Source organism: Podarcis erhardii (genome assembly GCF_964252035.2).
Source record: "Podarcis erhardii genome assembly, chromosome: 10".
Classification (NCBI taxonomy): Eukaryota; Metazoa; Chordata; class Lepidosauria; order Squamata; family Lacertidae; genus Podarcis; species Podarcis erhardii.
The window spans coordinates 55678894-55700522 of NC_138500.1; the positions used below are offsets into that span (position 1 = coordinate 55678894).

At 43.0% G+C, this 21629-nt stretch overlaps 1 protein-coding gene across 4 annotated transcripts in view; it reads left to right on the plus strand.

Moving 5' to 3' along the window:
- ST7 (suppression of tumorigenicity 7) overlaps window positions 1–21629 on the plus strand; it is a 106959-nt gene that overhangs the window by 40193 nt on the left and 45137 nt on the right. The gene's annotated exons all lie outside the window — the stretch shown is intronic.

A 21629-nucleotide genomic window follows, 5' to 3' on the forward strand; every position in this document is an offset into this window, starting at 1 on the left:
CTTAAAGAGTGTTCCACAACTGGGGTCCAACCACCAAAAAGGGACTGTCTCCTGTTGCCCCCTCCAAATGTCTGAATGTGTGGACCACTGAAGAAGGACCTCTGATAAAGACCTTAAAGGACAGGCTCATAAGGAAACAGGTGGTTGCCTTAATTGAGGCTGTGATGCATAAGAAGTGATCCCTCTAGAAGTAATGTTTCACTCGGTTCTTCAGTTTCATATAATACTAAAGGAGGAGTCTCCTTTGCTTTTGTTTTCCACCAAATATCCCAACATGGATTAAGCTCATCTCCTTCTTCCACCCACCCAGCCTATGAATTGTAACGATAAAGATTTTTAAATGGTGAATTTCTGAGTGTTTTGAAAAGTCTCTGATGATGGATACGATTTATTTGTTTAGAAAATGGCTGCCCCATCTATCCAGTGCATTTGCATCGCACAAGGTAGCATAAAACATGTAAATGGCTGTACTTAGCAGTGAGAAAGGCACTCAGCATAGACTCGGGCCTTCTGTTCTTTATAGATTTTTGTCCTGGCCATCTCATTCAAATTGGCTGTGGAACTAAGCCTTGGGAAATAGACCGGAGCTTCCTCTATTGTGAATAAAAGGCTAGCTAGAGAGAGAGATAATATTGCTATTCCTGCAAATGTGGGGGGGGGGGAGAGAGAGAGTGCTGTTAGATGCTAATGCATGGGAGATCTTGGATGAACAAAGGCTTATCTATGCCATATGACAGCAGTATGAGTGCTAGGTTTCTTCACAGCAGATTTCTCATTGTGGTGAGTGGTGTGTGTACACCAGCTCAACAGAGTCCTGTTCAGGTGCTGCTGCTTCACCCCCAATGTGTATACCAAAGATATGGAAGCCAGACTGCACCCAATGGACCCCACCCCAACTTTTGTGTACTCCTTCCCATAATGTTTGCACATTCAGTGTAATGTCCAAAAGGGGTGCCATTGCACTGAATGGGGGGATGCTCCTGGGACCAGCAGTTGTGTGAAAGAATAGAAATAAAAGAATCCCCCACCGTGACACTGCTGAGCTTTCCTCCCTTTCTTAAACAGCATAATAATTCAGGACACATCATGACCTTTCCTAAAAATCAGAGTTGTTTGTCTTGTACTGACCATCCATAGAGGCTAGAAATATTTCCAGGAATCTATTTTTTGTTGTTACTTGCTGAACTTTCACATGATATATCTCTGCTAAAGTTAATATTTGACTTTTCCGGGTTGGTGATTTGCTTTGCAAATCCTATTTCTCCTCCTGTTTGCATAGTTTCGAATTGCAGCAAGTCTGTAATAAATGCATGGAGCTTTAGCAAATACCAGTTTCATGCTCACTATTCCCTACTGGCAAGGCGTGGGGGAGAACAGATTTGGTTTAGTAAGATAAGCACTTCTATAAATATGCTTGGAAAATCAGCATTTGCTCTTGAACTTAAGAGTTGGTTGTGCCATTCGAGTTTCAGAGAGTGACTTGACGGAGAATCAGTCATCTCTAGCAAAAGCAGGGGCTCTTGGGACCCCCCCCCCCTTTTCATATTACAGGAGAGAAATAAAATTATTGTGTAATATCAGGGTTGCTTCCCCCCCCCCCCTTGATTGGAGTTTATGGTTTTACAAAGATACACAGTGCCCTGCAAATGGCCTGTTAAAAATCAGCAGGTGAGTGTGTCTGGAAGTAAAACTGACAATGCTGTGAAATCCTTTATTCATGTAGTTAGGGATTAACTAAAAAAATAATAATAACAACTCAGGCCAAAGTTGACCTCATTTTCAAGAGAAAGCAGCTGAAGAGCCCAAATTCAGAACGTACTGCTGCTGATCGGGACAGGAACCCAACACAGCTTTCTAGCTGAAAATCACCCTGGTTGTTCCCAGAGGTGCTGAATGCAACAGGCAGCACGTTTTAGAGGCAAACAATATTTGATAATGATAAATATTTATTTCTCGTAGCCACAGGCCATTGCAAAGTAAAATAGCAGTTGTGGGGAGAGCATGCTTTGGTGGGAAATCAGTTCATGTCCCCATCTCAACTGGATGTCAGTTGTTAACTCTGTATTGCAGGCACGTCCAACAGGTAGATCGTGATGTCTGTGGTAGATAACTGGTAGATAACTGGCTCCCCCAGAAAAGCTCATCATTTTAGCCCTGAACCCCCAAAAACGGTGCTTTCCTCCTACCTAAAAAAGCTCAACAACTATGACCTGAACCCCCCCAAAAGGGGTGTAGACCACTGCCAGTTTTTAACTCTATGAGTAGATTGCAGTCTCTTGGGAGTTGGCCACTCCTGCTATAGTGTATTAAAGAGTGTAGAAGAATTTCTGACCTTTGATCCATTTTGTAATGGGGGGAGTAGGGGCAGGGTGACATCCAAGGCACCTCACCAGTCTACAATTCCCAGGGCCTCCAGGATAGATTCTCCTCCTCCAGTGGAGAGTGATATCCACCCACAGAAACTTCCGTCGTGAGCCCCCTTCTGCTTTCAATGTTCAGAATGGCACGTGAGGGGGAAAAAGGTGGAATATCAAGGTAGTATCAGGGATGATTAAGGGTGGCCCTAGACTGGCTGCCCGGGAGTGGTTGTTTTGACCTGGGTGTTCCCCATACTCAAAACACAATGATCTGTCCATGAGATGCGTAAGCAAGAATTCCCCCACTCACTTTAAATAGAATATGGAGTTTATAGGAAGAAAGTGGTACAACACAAGTATTCAAGCCTCCTTTATGTAGACTGAGCCATTTCAGTATGCTTTTTTCCTATGAAATTGAAAGTACTGGGGAGGGAAAGGCTAGAAGTTATTTAAAACAGACTCATGCTGAAATAGGTTGAATGCCATCATCCAAGCAAGGAGGGACTTGGTTGGCAGGCATTAGTAAATTCCATCTCCTCTCATGTGTTGCTATTTTTGTCTTGTGATCTTCGTATGAGAGATCTGCTTGCTCGAGTCCCAGGAAGCAAACAATGCATAATGTTTCCCATCAATATTTCACACAGCAGAGTTTATCTTAAGGGGGGGGGGGGGAATCACAGAATAACCCTGTGGTTAGCTTTTGAAAAATTGGATATTGTATTGAATATGTGAAACCTTTTGCCAAACATGAGTAGCTTGGGTTCAGTATACCCAAGGAATTGTTCCCAGCTCCTGCTCTGTGTCTTTATCTATAACCACTGAAGTGTAGGTGGGTTCCCACGAGGCGAGACACAATGATAACTGCAAGAACCTTTATTGAACTAACAGAACTGGACAACAGGGGCAAATCAACTTACATACTTTTCAGAAGGTGTGAGCCACTCCCACTCCCAACATGATTGGCTATCTAAACTTCCAAGCTGCAAATCATGACTCAGAGTTTAAGGGCCAGTGGCAGAGGCCCAAATCCTGAAATGTTATGTGATTGGATATCATGTATCAAATCAGAACACCGGGGCTCAGAATCCTTAGTCTAGACCAGGGTGGATTTGATTTAAATCAAATCAATTTAAATCAAGATTTAATCATGATTTAAATCACCCTAAATCTCTTTTTTATTTTATTTTTTTACAGAAAGACATAATCTTGCTGGCATAATCTTAATATTTACAACCAGATGAAGGTTTCATTTTTGGAATAATAAATTTTCAGAGTAGTTTTTACAGTTATATAAAAAATTACTGATTTGGTTATACTATTAGAAATACATAGGCAGATAATTATGAAATTATTGTGAGGTTTAATAAGTTAACTGTTTATATTTGGGAAAGTTTTCTGCTGCACTTTATTGGAAGGAGAAAAATAATTATTTCCATAATAACAATTTATTTAACTGAAACAATAACATTATAGCATATGTATCCATGTTTGTTAACTGATCTGGTTAAATGATTTTTTTTTAAAAAAAAAAACAAATCTTAGACTGAGTTTTAGCACATGTGAAAGACTTAAAACAAATCCTTATTTCCTGATGAATAGCCTTTGGACTATAATGTAACTTAAATAGAAAACCGTCTTTAGAAAGATTTTCCCTCCAAAATCATTTTATTTTAAAAATCCCATTCAAATTTAAAAAATCTGATTATACACACACACACACACACACACACAGTGGTGCCTCGCAAGACGGAAAACCCGCTAGACGAAAGGGTTTTCCGTTTTGGAGGCGCTTCGCAAAACGAATTTCCCTACGGCCTTGCTTCGCAAGACGAAAATGTCTTGCGAGTTCCTGCGGGGTTTTTTCCCTCCCCCCCCTTTCCTAAGCCCTAAGCCGCTTATCAGCTGATCCGCTGATAAGCCGCTTATCAGCTGATCCGCTAAAAGCCGCTAAACCGCTAATAGCGCTAATCCGCTAAGCTGTCAATGAGCTTGTTTTGCAAGACGAAAAAACCGCTATACGAAGAGCCTCACGGAACAGATTAATTTCGTCTTGCGAGGCACCACTGTATTCATTGATTTTTAGCCACCCTGGTGCAGACACAAGCTCAGGCAAACACAAACCACTGACAACCATAACAACCACTTCCTAAACTAGTTCAGAACTTGTTCCTACCATATTTTCATCTTGGTTCAACAGCAGCAGCAGCACAATATCCAACCCAAACATAATTCGGACTGGAATTGTGATGGTAATGTTTGCTGGGAGAGGCAAGATAGCTATGGTGCTGGTTCTTGGCCATACCAGAGAGGAAGCACTTGGGTTGTAAAGAAGGGAACTGGAGTGGTATGAAAAAATGGAGACACCTTGGCCTGTAGTACCACACACCTCCACTGATAACAGTTCCATATTCAGCTGTTCTCAAGACAGGAGCTCTGTATAGTCAAGAGATACTGTAGGATGAGTACGCAAGGAAGCAGGGAGGATCACACTTCTTGTCCCTACCACTGACCTCCATCCAGAATTTTTCCAGTTATAGACTCTGGGATCTATCGGTTCTGCATGATCCCGATCTCTCCTTCATAAGGTTATTCTACACTGTGTTAGCAGAAGAGAGCTCAAAATCTCAGGGTATGTTGCCATAGGAGGCAACAAGGTATATGCAGATAAGAAGCAGAAAAGGACTTATCTTGCAGTATGATTTAAGACATATCCTTTCAAACTCCCAGATAAGTCACGTTGATAGTTTGTGTTTGCTTCACAACACTGATGTCGGGGGGGGGGGGAGGAGCTGTGCTAATTACTCATCATCCTCATCAGTGATAGTGATAGCAATAATGCTTTCCAGTGCTTTTTTCTGGAAAGAAAGGTGGGGGAACTCACCATGATGTTTCTTTGCTTATTGTGGGCCCAATCACAGTCCTGCCTCACCCCTCTACGCCGGGCAGTGGCTAAACATAAGATGTGATTGATAAACTCAAGCAGACAACAATCTGGATTAGAAAAAGACACAAATTTATTGATTACAGATATAGGTAGGTTTTTGGCTCAGGCATTGTGTGTATATCTGTTCCAGCCCCCGCCTCATTTTTTAAAAAATATTTGATTTTTGAAAGGTAAGGGAACTCAGTTTCCCCGAGTACCTGCTTAAAAAAAACAAAAACCCTAGTTCTTTCCGGTGTCTCTTCTCCCTTCTCCATATTTTGTACAATCTTCAAAATTGCAGTGACCTAGTTAATGTGTGCGTTGGGGGATGTGTGTTTGTGTGAGCAAATAAATAATCGTGTTTTCTTTGCTGAGAACATAATTTATTTAAAACATTTTCATATCACCTTTCCTCAAAATTAATTTCAGGGCAATTTGCAAGATATAAGAATGCAATGGAAACACTTCTACTTAACACCTCAAAATAAAAGATAAGAGCAAGTAAGAGAGCAGTCAACACTACTTACAAGTACATTAAAACCCGAACAAATAAAATTATTTTTTGCCCGAGGCCTAAATGAAAACAGCGAGGGACGCAGGTGGCACTGTGGGTTAAACCATAGAGCCTAGGACTTGCAGAAGGTTGGCGGTTCGAATCCCTGCGATGGGGTGAGCTCCCGTTGCTTGGTCCCAGCTCCTGCCAACCTAGCAGTTCAAAAGCACGCAGTGCAAGTAGATAAATAGGTACCACTCCAGCGGGAAGGTAAACGGCGTTTCTGTGTGTTGCTCTGGTTCACCAGAAGTGGCTTAGTCATGCTGGTCACATGACCCAGAAGCTGTATGCCGGCTCCCTTGGCCAATAAAACGAGATGAGCGCTGCAACCCCAGAGTCGGTCACGACTGGACCTAATGGTCAGGGGTCCCTTTACCTTTACCTAAATGAAAACAAGGTTGGCATCCCTCAGCACCTCCCAGGACGCCCCATGGTTTGGGTGCTACTGCTGGTAAAGGCCAGCTCTCTAGGTGCCAGCCACTTCACTTCTGGAAGGGGAAAATGCAGGGAGCCAGACATTGGCAGGTGACCTAAGGCTGCTTGAAATGCAGCTAGGCCATTATTTTGTGAAAGTGTTGGGGAGTGGACTGTTTTTATAATGACTTATTTTATTATTAGGCTGTCTGTCAGTTATGTTCTTTATTATGCTTGTATCATTCTGTAATGTGTTTTTAATGTTGCACACCACCCTGGGATCTTCTGATAAAAGGTGGTATATAATAATAATAATAATAATAATAATAATAATAATAATAATATATAATTATAATTTTTCTTATTTTGAATGGAAGCTGCTTTGCGGGAAAACAAATCAGAACAAAACAGAGACTTGGAATTCAAAATGAAAATAATCTACCCCCACCTGCCCTTCACTCCTTGCCTGCCATACACCCCCCAAGAATCAGTGGAGGGCACCTAGTTCTGTGCTAATAGGACTGTCACAACTTCATCAATATCCCATCTTTCTGCTCTGGGTCTTTCTCCAAGCATTAAATACCCAGAAACCAACCACTACAGCCATTCCTTCCAAAGCAAAAAAAAGAGCAGCAGATGGATCAGGGACTAGTAAGGAGCAGGTGCTACTGCAGTATTCTGTATACAAGTCTGTGGGCCAGGTGTTACAAATTGAGCACAGCTGATTTTTAGCTCCTCATCCTGACTTGGTCAGCCACAAGAAGTGCCCAGGTCAACCTCTCTCCTTACTGCCCTGCAGCAACTACACAGGTCAGTGTAGAATAGAATCTTCAAACTAGAAATATTTTCTATATGTGCATTGCCATTCCTTGAGAAACCTATGGCAGAAATTGCACCGTGTAGCATGTAGCAAATGTGTTAAGGGTCGTTAGGGCTGCTTCAAATGCAATTGTGTGTGTTCATTTTATATTTTGATCCCAGTTATCAGATATTGCCATTATTCAAGAGTCACGCTGATGGTGGTAGAAGTACGTGTGAAGCCTTGTAAAAGTGGCAGAACTGGGTGCTTTTATGAAAGTTATGGGTATTGTTGCAATATCCACTCTAGTGAAGCTGGCAGCTTTTCGTTTTCACATGTTGTAGGAATGCTGCTTAAAGAAATAGAAATTGATCTTATTTATCTTTGAAGTTCAGTATATTTTCACTTTAAAAGAATTAGCAAAAGAATGCCAGTATATAGGAAGGTTTGTATAGAAATAGAGTGAAACTGGAAGATCTGTGATTTCAAAATACAGCAGTGTTTATTGGGTATTTTTAAAAAGTACCCTGAAATATCTGAGACTCGCTAACATAAGATTATAAAATGTAATTTTTACAAAGTATTTTGCAGCATTTCCTTGACTTGTAGCTTCCAGGTTAATTTACTGTTAATTTAATTGATATGGTTGGCACTGATTTTTCAGGAGCTCAAGCCTGCCCTATTTAAATATTTTTTCTTAATGTACTTATTCACTTTGATCATTAGGTTGTAGATTTTTAAAAGCTGTGTTTGTTATACACAGCAGTTCTTAACTTCCATGTTCCTCTTAATCATCAGCCTTCTTGAAATTTCAGTGATTGAGTCTGTAATTGTGTGTGTGTGTGTGTGTGTGTGTGTGTGTGTAAGCCTGCAATGTAGGGACGCGGGTGGCGCTGTGGGTTAAACCACAGAGCCTAGGACTTGCCGATCAGAAGGTCGGTGGTTCGAATCCCTTCGACAGGGTGAGCTCCCGTTGCTCGGTCCCTGCTCCTGCCAACCTAGCAGTTCAAAAGCATGTCAAAGTGCAAGTAGATAAATAGGTACCGCTCCGGCGGGAAAGTAAACAGCATTTCCATGTGCTGCTCTGGTTCGCCAGACCCTGGCCACATGACCCGGAAGCTGTATGCCGGCTCCCTCGGCCAATAAAGCGAGATGAGCGCCACAACCCGAGTCGGTCACGACTGGACCTAATGGTCAGGGGTCCCTTTACCCTTTACCTTTTTAAGCCTGCAATGTACACAGGGGTTACATTCAAGGGATCATGGCTAAATCCCAATTGTGTATAGTCAAATGCATTGGGTTCAATGGTCGGTGGAATTGCCAAAGTCTTTCTTCCCAATGCCTGCCCCCTTTCAGTCCCCCGCTCTCTTTTTTTTGCTAAGCTTAGAAATCTTGAATGTGCACAAGTTAAACATGCATAGGCTGTGGAGTGAGATAGATATATATATCTCTTATTAGTTGCTTTTTATTTTTTTATTTTAAAAAGTGACTCATAGTGAATTACCACAATAATTAAAAAACATTTACATTTAAACCAGCATAAAATAAAAAATCTAATACACATCTAAAACACATAAATATCTAAAACACATAAATATAAATCTAAAACACATAAATATTTTTTTTAATGCAGGTTTAAAACATCTCACCCACTAAAAGAGGATACAGATAATGAAAAGCCAAAGGCTTAGCAAAAAAAAAAAAAAGGTTTTTCTTTGTGACTAAAGCAGGGGCAGAGGAAGGGGGGCAGTGGGGGTGGTCTGCCCTGGGTGTCACCACTGAGGGGGGTGACAAAATGCCGGGGGGCACTCACTGAGTGGGAGGAGGCAGGCAGACTCCACAGAGGTCCCGCAGAGCTTCCTGCCCCAGCTTTCTTTCTTACTGTCAGAAAGTCTTTCTGAATGTTTAGTCGGAATCTCCTTTCTTGCAACTTGAAGCCATTGGTTTGAGTCCTACCCTCCAGAGCAGGAGAAAACAAGCATGCTCCCTCCTTCATGTGACAACCTTTAAGATATTTGAAGACTGCTATCATTTCTCCTCTCTGTCCCCTCTTCCACGAGAGTATCATTGGGGGACTTCGTCAAAAGCCTTACTGAGATCAAGATACACTATGTCCACAGCATTTCCCTGATCCACCAAGTTTGTAATTCCTTAAAAAAAAGAAGAAAAAAGATTGGACTGGCATGACTTATTTTTGAGAAACCCATGCTGGGTCTTAGTAATCACAGCATCGTTTTCTAAATGCTCACAGACCAACTGTTGAATTATCTGTTCTAGGACCTTCTAGCTCAGTGTTTGGTAGTCACCCTTTTCCCATTTTTGAAATGGAGACAACACTTGCCCGCCTCCAGTCTGTAGGGCCCTCACCTGTTCTCCAAGAATTCTTAAAGGCTGTAGAATTATATCCGCAAGCTCTTTTATGAGCTCCTTGGAGGCAGCACATCAGGCCCTGGAGATCTGAATTCATTTAAAGTAGCTAGGTGTTCCCTGACTACCTCTTTTCCTATCTTGGGCTGCAGTTCCCTCCTTACATCATTTATTCTGTTATCACCAGGGCATTGGTTTCCTTTGGGGTGAAGACAGAGGCATAGTAGGTGTTGAGTAGTACTGCCTTTTCTCTGTCAGCATTGCAGAGGACCTACCACAATGCTACTCCTCCTCCCTTCCTGTTTGGTCTGTTCCTTTTGAACAGTAGCATTGTATAAAAAACATGAATGAGTTGCATTTCTGTTTCCCCAGCTTCTGTTGTAATGCATAGAAAGCAGGGACTCTGAGATCTTGTTCCTGGGGAGAACATTTCACCCTCTACAGGCATTATCCGGAGTTTACTGTTCTTGTCGCAGCCGAGAGCCTCCGTTTTGCACATTGCAACAGAGGCAGGAAAAGCAGAAGCAAAGCACTCTGCATCTGTAAAACTCCTGCAGCCTCTTCGCTGTTGCATGATTTTGTGGGTCTGACCTGCTCACGGTGGTGGTTCTAGTAGACTAAAGGGGCCATGGCAAGGCAATCAGAAGCAGTCAGTTGTGTGTGACACTTAAGCTGGAACAAATTTAGAATGTTGCTTCGGCAACCAATAACAACAGACAAGGTTGCAACCTGTCCTCTCAAGTGAGAGAAGCTCTTCTGTTTAAAGGGACTTGCCCATTTCCGCAGCTTTAGATTCCTGTTGGACTAAAGTACTCTTGAGTCAGAAGGCAGTAATGCGATCTCTTTTCCACTGAAGCACTTGAGGACCAGCATTCTATCTGAAGCAAATAGAAGCTATCCTTCCATTTATAGAATTATATACCACTTAATCATCACAAAACTCTTAAGCTATGTTAATTGTGCAGCCTCATCCCTAGGGGTGACCTGCCTGGTTATATTGATCTTGCATTGCTAGGTAGCTTTCTCTTGACCTTTGATGGCTCCCCGGAAAAGGTGGCTTCCCCTTCTTCAGCCATGGGCCTTCCCCACCCATTTGCTAAACAATTTCCTGACAAAAGTAGTTAAAGGCAATGGATTGGTGTGGTTTTTTTGGAGGTGGCAACAAAACAAAAAGAGGTAATAAGAGATCAATCAGACACCTTCACTGTACTCTTTTTGGTGCCTGCTGAAAATATTTCTGTTCAGACCAGCCTACCAGATGCTTTGAAAGTTGAGGTAATTTTCAATTTGTTGTAGTATTTTAACTTTGGCATGTTTTAAATTGGTTTTTTTAAAAATATTGATTGTAAATCAAGTTGTAGATTTGTCTTGCTTTTACTGCTTTATCTTTTGTAAACCATTTTGAGGTAATGTATGCAACTTTTCACAATCAAGGCTGGGGTATACATTTTATGAAATAAATAAATAAACCCAGTGCCATATTGACAGGTTATTGATCCCATTCTCAAAATCTCAAATTCTCATGAGGTTTACCTGCTACCCACAGAGTCGTCTTCTGGATTTACGGTTCAAATTAGCAACCAACATGAAATACTTATTTTTCATAGCTGCAGCATTCCAAGAGCAAACTTGGTTGTTGTTTTTTGTGTTTCTATATTCTTTCCCCGCTGCATCCCTTCCTCCCCGAGTAACAGTCGTTAGCAGCTCTGGACATAAATCAGAACAGTATATTTAAAATCACAGGCAGCAAGATCATAGCGACGCTAATCTCTGTTAGCCTTCTGGCTGGGATTTGCAGAGCAATCTCTGAAGGGTTTTCCTAGACAAGACTATTAAATTAACCCAAGGAAGCTCCCAGGTGAAAAGCCTGCTATCAGCCTGCTTGAGGGAAGAGGTAATGACTCTCTGGGGCTTAGCTAATAATCCTCAGCATGCGTCCAGCCGAGGCAGCAAGACTGAAATAACCTGCTGGTTTTGCTTTCTTAGTACTGTATTGTAACTCCACACTTTCAAAGGGGACGTTTGAGACAGGTCTTGCAGGAATCCCTGATTCATACAGCGTTTTGATAAAGCCTTCTGGAAATAAAACAAGGCACATTCCTTTCAGGCATGGGGGACCCCCTTTCCAGTCTTTAAGCCCAGGGGTAGGCAACCTAAGGCCCGGGGGTCGGATGCAGCCCAATCTCCTTCTCAATCCGGCCTGCGGATGGTCCGGGAATCAGCGTGTAGAATGTGTCCTTTTATTTAAAATGCATCTCTGGGTTATTTGTGGGGCCTGCCTGGTGTTTTTACATGAGTAGAATGTGTGCTTTTATTTAAAATGCATCTCTGGGTTATTTGTGGGGCATAGGAATTTGTTCATTTTTTCCCAAAATATAGTCCAGCCCACCACATGGCCTGAGGGACAGTGGATCGGCCCACGGCTGAAAAAGGTTGCTGACCCTGCTTTAAGCGACTGCAGTGGCTCTCAGTGAAGTTCCAGGCACGGTTCAAAGTGCTGGTGTTGATCTTTTAAATCCATACAGAGTTCATGACCAGGGTTCCTGGATGATCAGATTACTTCAATTTAGGTAGCTTGTGCATTGAGATTTTTAGGTAGCTTGTGCATTGAGATCAGTGGCTCACCTCTGGATGCCTCTGCCAACTGAGGTATGGTGGGTGGCAACTTGGGATAGGATCGTTTTGATGGTGCTGCCCAGTTTGCAGGCTGTTTCCTCTCTCCAGAAAGGCTTTTTTACACTTTGGGGCATGTCCACTTGGACATGTAACACCCTCTCCCCCAGGGCTGAGCAAAGGTCAGAGCAAGCCTTGGCCCGTAATATGTTGGCCAAGAGCACTTAGCCTAGTATTGTCTCCTGCAACCGACAGCAGCTTTCAAAGGATTCAGGTGGGGTCGTTCTGCTGTCTTGAAAGGGCTCCCTTGTAGCAAAGGTTGCAAAAAACCAAACCAAATAATGTGTTCTGCCACTGAGTTACAGACTCTTTCTTGAACTACCTGGAAGTATATCTAGGATAGGCTTAAGAGAATTAACAGTGTTGATTATCTTTGGTGGTGAAGCCTGGAGAATGACGCTGCAAAATATGAAAAGGTCTTCATAATAATAAAAAATTAATTACACATTATTATTTGGAATACATGTATGAATAGCTTTTCTCTTCTTGTCCACAGGCACTTGATAAGCTTTTTTTTTTTTTTTTTTTTTTTTTTACTCTTGTGTGACATTTTAATTTAATCATATATGTTATCAAAAGCAACCCTAACCTTGATGAGACATTTTACACTTTCAGCAGAGTGATGCATTTGCACAAAGCACCCCATAGGTTTTCAGTTGCACTTTTTCTCTGCCTAGTACACATCCCGGAGGCATTATCTCCATGTCTCATGCAGTCTCTAAAATCTGTCCAAGGGCGTAACCGTTCTTTAAATCATCAGTATGCCCAGTCTGTATGAAAGAGGTGAGTGTGTTGAGAATCTAAATAAGGGGTGGAGAACCTGTGTCCCTTCAGATGGACTCCAGACCCCACCATTCCTGACGGTTGGCCATGCTGGCTGGTGGGAGGACAACCACATCTGGCCACAGGTCCCCCATGCCTGATCAAGGTTGTCCCTTCTGCAAATTAAAGGGCTCTTTTGGTGCATGCAGGAGGGTGAGATCCAGTGTAGTCTCTAGATCAGCCTTTCTCAACCTGTGGGTCCCCAGATGTTGGTGGACTACAACTCCCATCACCCCTAGCTAGCAAGGCCAGAGCTCAGGGATGATGGGAGTTGTAGTCCAACAACATCTGGGGACCCACAGGCTGAGAACCGCTGCTCTAGATTGAGGAGAGAGAACACATTCCCCTGTTCTCCCCTGCAGCCTCCTGAACTAACTCCCACGCTTACAGAGGGTCCCCCACACATGCAGGAGAAGCTTTTCATGGGCTACTACAGAATTATGGAGAAGCTGTCTCTGTGAGAGTTCAGAACTTAACTGGTTAAGTGTTCTGAGATGTGCGTCACTTTCTGACGTCAGCTTGGAAGCTGGGAGGAGAGGGGGTAATAATAACCACCATTATTATGGTGGTTAATAATAACCACCATAATAACGGTGGTTATTATTATCAGTCTCTCCCTCTCACTCCATCTTCCTATGGGTGCAGTGCTGCTCAGAAGAACTAGGTGTCTAACCCAGTGGTTGCTCCTCACCTTTGGAACATCTGTTTCTTGACAGCTGCCAAAACCAAAATCTTTTAAGAAGCTGCTGCAAAACTTCACTCTGTGGATCATCTTTCACTTACTGGCATTAAGCTGTCATCAGTGCTATTCCCTTAACTGCCCATGATGTTTAATAATGTATACAGCCACTTCAGTTTCCGAGCCAAGTGCGCTCACTTGAAAACAAAACAGCCCCCTCCCAACAACTGTAAGTTTTATTTCCAAGCCTGTTTTCATTTTGAGAAAGCTTACCTTGACTTTAAAACCAAACAACAACAGCAAAAGCTGAACTACTTTCCTATGTTGCAACATCTTTTTTTACTTGTTATAGCTTTGAAAGAGAGCTAATCCTGAATCTTCTTCATGAATTATTACTCATTATTCCTAGAATCCCAACCAATCCCTCTTCCCCGGGAACTCTGGGACTTGTAGCTAAGGGAGAGGATAGGGTGTCTCCTAGCAACTCCCAACACCCTTAACAAACTACAGCTCCCACAATTCCTTAGGGGGAAGCCATGATTGTTTATCTTAGTGCTTTCAGTTAATGGTATGAATGTGGCCTTGGAAATGTATACCTTAGTGAGTCTTGCACTATTTTAGCTTAGATGACGGCTTATCCACACTTTAGTGCTGCATTTATAGACACAGGGCTTGGATTTCTAGGTTTGTGTCTGAGTGGTTTTTTTTCTTCTTCCTTCTGCCCCTTTCCCCCAGGAAAATTTGTGTTTTACCGCTGAATCAGAGCAAACTGAAATTGGGGTTTCTGCGGATTGCTATTTGCTCTGCTTCAGTGGTAAACACAGACCACTATTGCTAAAGGATACCTTACATTAGGATAGTGCTTGTGGTGCCCTCCAAATATTGCTGGACTACAATGCCCATCATCCCTGATTGCTGGCCTTGCTGGTTTATGTAATTTCTGCTACTGAGATATCGAAGCAGTGTGTATCAGTACTTAAAGGCACTAAAATTTACATTTAAGCTGCAGCTACTAAAAAAGAATAATAGGAAGTCCTTTCTGGACTTGGATTTGTACCCCCACTTCCCACATAGCTTGCAAACAAACATCAAATACAATAATACAGAAATCGTAACAGAGTTTCCTTTTTAACTTAACGATACATAGTACCAACAAGAATTAGAACTCCCAACAGGGAAACCCAAGAACAAATGCTAGCTCCAGGACTCTCCAGGACTCTCCAGAACTCTGGAGTAAACCCTCTGCTCAGAAAACAGGCCCTGGGAAAGAGGGGGAAATGACACAGGGGGCAACGAAGTCAAGAAGACGTGAGAAACATCACCCAGCATGATGCATTTCAATTAATGCAAGAGCCATTTGGGTTGGACCCAGTCCCAACTTGAAAACGTTGCAGATTTAAGAAGCTCAGCAGCTTCTTCTTTTTTTTTTTTACAAAATCACACCCTAGCTTTTGACGGCGAGCAGTCATGGCTTTGATGGTAATTCTGTTTGCCAGAACACATGACCGTTGAAGACACGTTTAACGGTTTTTAAAAGATCTAATGCAGCTTGAGCAGTCAAGCAGCTTAAAGTGTAAACCTCCTACTTGTCGATAATTATAGCCTTGGTCTCCATGGAGCTTTGGGTGTTTTTGAGTCTGATTTTCAGCATGCTGCCTTTACGTATTTTAGAACGTTTCAAAAAGTGTCTCTCTGGGCTGTGTCATCAGAATACATTCAAGAAAGCTAATTGTGGGAGGTCTACTATCAGACCCATTCCTTCATTCTCAGTTTGTGTGGATAGACTGTAGTTGCTCAATGTAGAAGGGAAGTCACTCTGTACATGCTCAAGAGGTGTCTTTGTATCATCATCATCATCATCATCATCATCATCATCATCTGCTTTTTAAAAGAAAGCAAATGGTCGTAATGGGAGAGCTCAATAGGACAGAGGAAAGCAGGGTGGAGCTAAAACTTAAACATTGAATTCAAATGTGTGTTTTCTACTTAAGCTGTGGATACATAGGAAAGGATGATTGTATTAGGATTCAGCCTTTAATCCAAGATTCTTCATGTGAGACATGGGGCGCTTCCTGACTTTTTGCTATTTTCAGGTGGGATACCTACAGGCCAATTCAGATCATACTCTTACAGTTGAGTGGAAAGCCTTGTGCAACAAACTCGCTTCCCAAAAAGTCTGGGCGTTTTGCAGTATGGAAAGTGATGGGGAAATGCCCTGGAAAGTGTGGGATTTCATTTACTTTGATGTAACGTCCTCTAACCTCCCAGTGAAAAAAATTAGAAATGCAGTCGTACCTTGGATCCTGAACACCCTGGAACTCAGATGTTTTGGTTCCTGAACGCCGTAAACCCGGAAGTGATTGTTCCAGTTTGTGAGCATTTTTTTTGGAAGCCGAATGTCCGTGGCTTCCGTGGCTTCCGATTGGCTGCATGAGCTTCCTCTTGCCAATCAGAAGCTGCGCCTTGGTTTCCGAATGTTTTGGAAGTCGAACAAACTTCTGGAATGGATTCCGTTCGACTTTTCTGAGGTATGACTGTAATTCTCATTAGCTAACCAACATCTTCTAATCTCCCTGCAAACAAATCAGGACGAATACTCAATAAGTGAGTATTCTGGGAGAACCCTGAGGTGTCAAAATGAGGGCGATCTTGCAGCTGGCAAAGGTACTGTTTGCTGTCATTCTTCGGGCAAAGGAGTGTTTTTGCACTGACCATAGGTCATAATCAGCCACCTTTCTTGTAAACACTGAAAGCACATAGAATCAGTGCAGCTGGAGTTGCTCTGCTTTTCTCAAGAGAAGAGGGAAACCCTCTGTAGAAAAGAAGAGAGAAATGTGCTGACCAGGTGTTTGCAAAGAACCAAAGCCATTAATCACATTAAATGACTCCTGATAATGAGTTTTAGTTCGTTGGCTTTGCTCTCAATAAAGCTTAACCTCATAAACCTTTGTGCCATGTAAACAGGATACCTACCCATAGTGAGGAACTACTATAACTCTCTCCCCCACCCCACACTCATTGACAAAGTGCTTTTGACTGAAATCAAATCTGTATGACAACCAGGAAAATAATCATATGTGCTTCCTTATGCATATTATTGAGATTATGGAAATATTGACAAAAAATAAATGTTGGAGAGGGATTTGTAGCATTTCTAGACAAATACAACTTTTGTCATAACAGGATGCATATATTAAAATGGAGAAGAAGCTTGTTATCATATTTAGCGCTCCCCGCAAAGGTCTAGCAATTGGTGCTCCTCCTGGCTCGTTGAGACAGCTGCATATGCCAAGATACTGATCATTTTTATAGCTCTGTCAAATGTTTTATGGCAAGCAGCACTTATTTCCTTTGTTGCTCTCCATAGCACCGTCTCATCTAGTGAGCCTAATATGCAGTGAAATAAATTAGCGCAGCAGTTTAGAGATGTAGCATAATTGCAGCTGCCTGGCAAGGGCCTGTTTAGCAAGCATTTAGATTCATGTGGTGCGTTGACTCTTCTGCAGCTGCATTTTATAGGAACTGGAGCCTGACGAACTGTGCATTTTTGTCCTACAAGAAAAAAAGGAATACCTCCAAACAGGGACACTCAGTACCTCCAGAATGAATCAGGAATATTCAGCTAAAAATATTATTATACAATGAGGGGAGTGTTTTTTCTGTCTCACACAGAATCCTAGCCAAACCTTGCAGTTAGAAAACTAAAGAGTTTGATAAAAAGTTTTTATTAAATACAGTCATAAAGATAAAGGTAAAGGTACCCCTGCCCGTACGGGCCAGTCGTGTCCGACTCTAGGGTTGTGCGCCCATCTCACTTAAGAGGCCGGGGGCCAGCGCTGTCCGGAGACACTTCTGTGGCCAGCGTGACGAGGCTGCTCTGGCGAGCCGGCACCAGCACAGCACACGGAAACGCCGTTTACCTTCCCGCTATAAAGCGGTACCTATTTATCTACTTGCACTTAGGGGTGCTTTCGATCTGCTAGGTGGGCAGGAGCTGGGACCGAAAGATGGGAGCTCACCCCGCTGCGGGGATTCGAACCGCCGACCATGCGATCGGCAAGCCCTAGGCGCTGAGGTTTTACCCACAGCGCCACCCGCGTCCCTAAATACAGTCATACCTCGGGTTAAATATGCTTCAGGTTGAGCGCTTTCGGGTTGTGCTCCATGGTGACCCGGAAGTAACGGAATGCGTTACTTCCGGGTTTTGCTGCTCACACATGCGCAGATGGTCAAAATGACGTCACGCGCATGCGCGGAAGCGGCAAATCGCGACCCGCAGGCGCAGGTTACGTTTGCTTCGGGATGTGAACGGGGATCCGAAACAGATCCCGTTCGTATCCAGAGGTATTACTGCACACTCACAACATTGCCCCCCACCTTAGTTTCACAACGTTCCTGTATTTGTACTGTGTGACAATAAATACAGTACAATAAATCACTTGATCAATAAATCAGGTAGAAGGGTTCGTGTGGTATTTGGATGAAGGAAATGATGGGAAGGGAACACAGTCTTGAGTAGACTGGCCATGCTAGTGTCTCTTGTTTAAAATGTGTATGAAGATGCTGTTTGACCCTGATTCCTCCATTCTCCTGCGGGTTAAGAAAGATTTAAAATCCCAGAGTGAGATAAGAACTGGACTGCTGAGGAATCCAAAGGTTGAAGACTGAAGAGTAACTCATGAGTTTACATAGATTATGCATATTGGACTAGTTCTCCATGATGTGTCTCAGCTATACTGCTAGAACTCATACAACTGAAAATTCCTTCATACCAAAAAATAAAGGTGCCAGGGATGGAGGTGGGGGAATCATTCACATAAAAAAAAAATAGAACAGTTAGGCTAGAACACTAATTTTCCTAGCTTTGTTACTAAGAAGAAAATTTGGCCTTTTGAGCCCCTCTTTATAATGTGCGTTGGTAAAGTGCAAACACGGATTTACAGCTGAGAGCCATCTCCTCTTGTGAGTCTCATTAGGACCTGACAAGGCTTGAACCCAGGAGCCTTTGATTTTGTGTGTCACTGCAGTAACTATTGCTGCTGCAACTTGAAGTACAGTGGTACCTCGCAAGACGAATGCCTCGTAAGACAAAAAACTCGCAAGACGAAAGAGTTTTTCGTTTTTTGAGTTGCTTCGCAAGACAAATTTCCCTATGGGCTTGCTTCGCAAGACGAAAACGTCTTGCAAGTTTGTTTCCTTTGTCTTGCAAGTTTGTTTCCTTTTTCTTAAAACCGTCCATTCAGGGGGTGCAGTTGCGACTTGACTTCGAGGAGCAACTCATAGCACGCCTTTTTTGAGGTTTTTGAAGACTTTGGTGATTTTTGAAGCTTTTCCAAAGTCCGTGCTTCGCAAGACGAAAAAACTCGCAGAACGAATTAATTTCGTCTTGCGAGGTACCACTGTATTCTCAAACCATGCACTCCTTCCCTCCACAGGCCTTGGGGCTCACTTGAACTTCCAGAAAGGGCTACAAAGAGCTTTGTATCTTGGGCTACGCAACAGGGTCTTCCTGGCTCTGGTGTGTTTCTGTGCACACCTCAGCTCTGACACCTAGATCTTGCATCCCAGCCCTCCTTGGGCGTCTGCTTATGCCTTGGCACTGGCAGTTTTTAAGCAGCTCTTGTGTGGCTCCCAGCCATCACCTTGGGAAGGGTCTGACTGGGGAGAGGAAGCTCCCTCAAAATGTTTTTAATATGCTGTCTGAAGCAGGTTGTGGTTTATGCTTAGTAAAAGAAAATTAGATCTTTTTTAAAAAAGCATAATAATAATAATAATAATTTTTAATTTATATCCCGCCCATCAGGCTGATGAGTGTTTGTGTGTGAAAGCATTATTATAGTCCTGGTGGAATAACAACAACAACAACAACAACAACAACAACAACAACAACAACAACTTAATATTTATACCCCACCCATCTGGCTGGGTTTTCCCCACCACTCAGGGCGGCTTCCAACAGAATATTAAAATACAATAATCTAGTAAACATTTACAGATAGGTAGCCGTGTTGGTCTGCCATAGTCAAAACAAAACAAATTCCTTCCAGTAGCACCTTAAAGACCAACTAAGTCAGTTCTTGGTATGAGCTTTCGTGTGCATGCACACTTCTTCAGATACACAGTGGGATACGTGGATTGTAGAGGGTTCTTAATTCTAAGACCCTTGGGTATAATGTCCAGGTTCTTGCATTTAGTAAGAAAGAAGATATCAGTCTGTACCTGTGCAAGTTTCTTGGTGAGGTTGATGGACTTCCATTTCATGCGGCTCAATGTGGTGCCTTCCATAGTTCCAGTTACAGATAGGTAGCCGTGTTGGTCTGCCATAGTCAAAACAAAACAAATTCCTTCCAGTAGCACCTTAAAGACCAACTAAGTCAGTTCTTGGTATGAGCTTTCGTGTGCATGCACACTTCTTCTGAAGAAGTGTGCATGCACACGAAAGCTCATACCAAGAACTGACTTAGTTGGTCTTTAAGGTGCTACTGGAAGGAATTTGTTTTGTTTTGACTAGTAAACATTAAAAGCTTCCCTAAACAGGGTTGCCTTCAGATGTCTTCTAAAAGTCAGATAGTTTATTTCATTGACATCTGTTGGGAGGGTGTTCCACAGGGTGGGCGCCACTACCGAGAAGCCCCTCTGCTTGGTTCACTGTAACCTCACTTCTCGCAGTGAGGGAACTGCCAGAAGGCCCTCGGAGGTGGACCTCAGTGTCCAGGCTGAATGATGGGGGTGGGGATGCTCCTTCAGGTATACAGAAGCATTGGGGATGTACGTTTCTAAATGAGTAAACAATAAGAGAGTGAATCTTTGAGGAAGGGGCTGAAAAAAGCCATGGCACTGGTGACTAAGCCAACTTTCCCCTTTTGCTTGAAGTTGTTCCATTCCTGCTCAGGCAGCAGAAGCAGAGGGTAAAGGGAGTCCAAGGTGGCATGGTGATTAGATTTGGGGGCTATTACTGGGGAAACACAAGTTCTAATTCCTATTTGGTCATGAGGCTTACGGGATGAAATTACTGGTATTTCATACAGGTGAACTGAAAAATGTTCTCCCAGAGGGTTTTGGGGTTTTTTGCTGTGCTGTTTTGAGATTCCAATTTATGCAATAATGACATGCAGCTAAGAGGGTGGGATTTTAAGGAACGGAAACAAGGGTTGACAAAGGAGGTGAAGTCTAGAAAGATGTTCAGCAGGGTGCTTCAGTTGTTAAAACAAGACCCATCTTTCAGTTCAAATGGTTTCATGCACGGTAAATTCTTAAGAACCCTTGATTGTGCTGGCATAAAGAATTGTGCTCCAGTGACATATAGGAACAGTCACTCTCTGTAACGAAAGCATTTCTGCATCACACTTGGCTCAGGCTTTGCTTTTGCCTTGCTATGACATCGTGTAGCTGCTTAGCTAACGCAAGGGATCTGAAAGGGAAGTATTGACATGAAATCTTCCGTGCTTGCCTACTAGGTTTTGTTAACACTGTAATACAGAACAGTGCTCAGGAGACAGGTTGAGCAAGATACTAGCATAACTTTGTTGGCTTGCATCTATATGCTGGCAGAAGGATGCTGAATGTTTTTGGCAGTCAGCGTTAGGTTTTTCGTTAATCTCTGTCTTTCATGTCATTTCCAGAAGGTAGATTAAAGCTGCCTAGATAGATTGCAGAAACAAAGGCTTGAGTGCCTTTATGTTGCTCTGCCCTCTCTAGTCCAGCTTTGTGCTGGATATAGGAAGCATTAAGGTTTCGTGGGTGGCGCTGTGGGTTAAACCACAGAGCCTAGGACTTGTCGATCAGAAGGTTGGCGGTTCGAATCCCTGCGACAGGGTGAGCTCCCGTTGCTTGGTCCCTGCTCCTGCCAACCTAGCAGTTTGAAAGCACGCCAAAGTGCAAGTAGATAAATAGGTATCGCTCCGGCGGGAAGGTAAACAGCATTTTCGTGTGCTGCTCTGGTTCACCAGAAGCGGCTTAGTCATGCTGGCCATATGACCTGGAAGCTGTACGCCGGCTCCCGCGGCCAATAAAGCGAGATGAGCGCCGCAACCCCAGAGTCT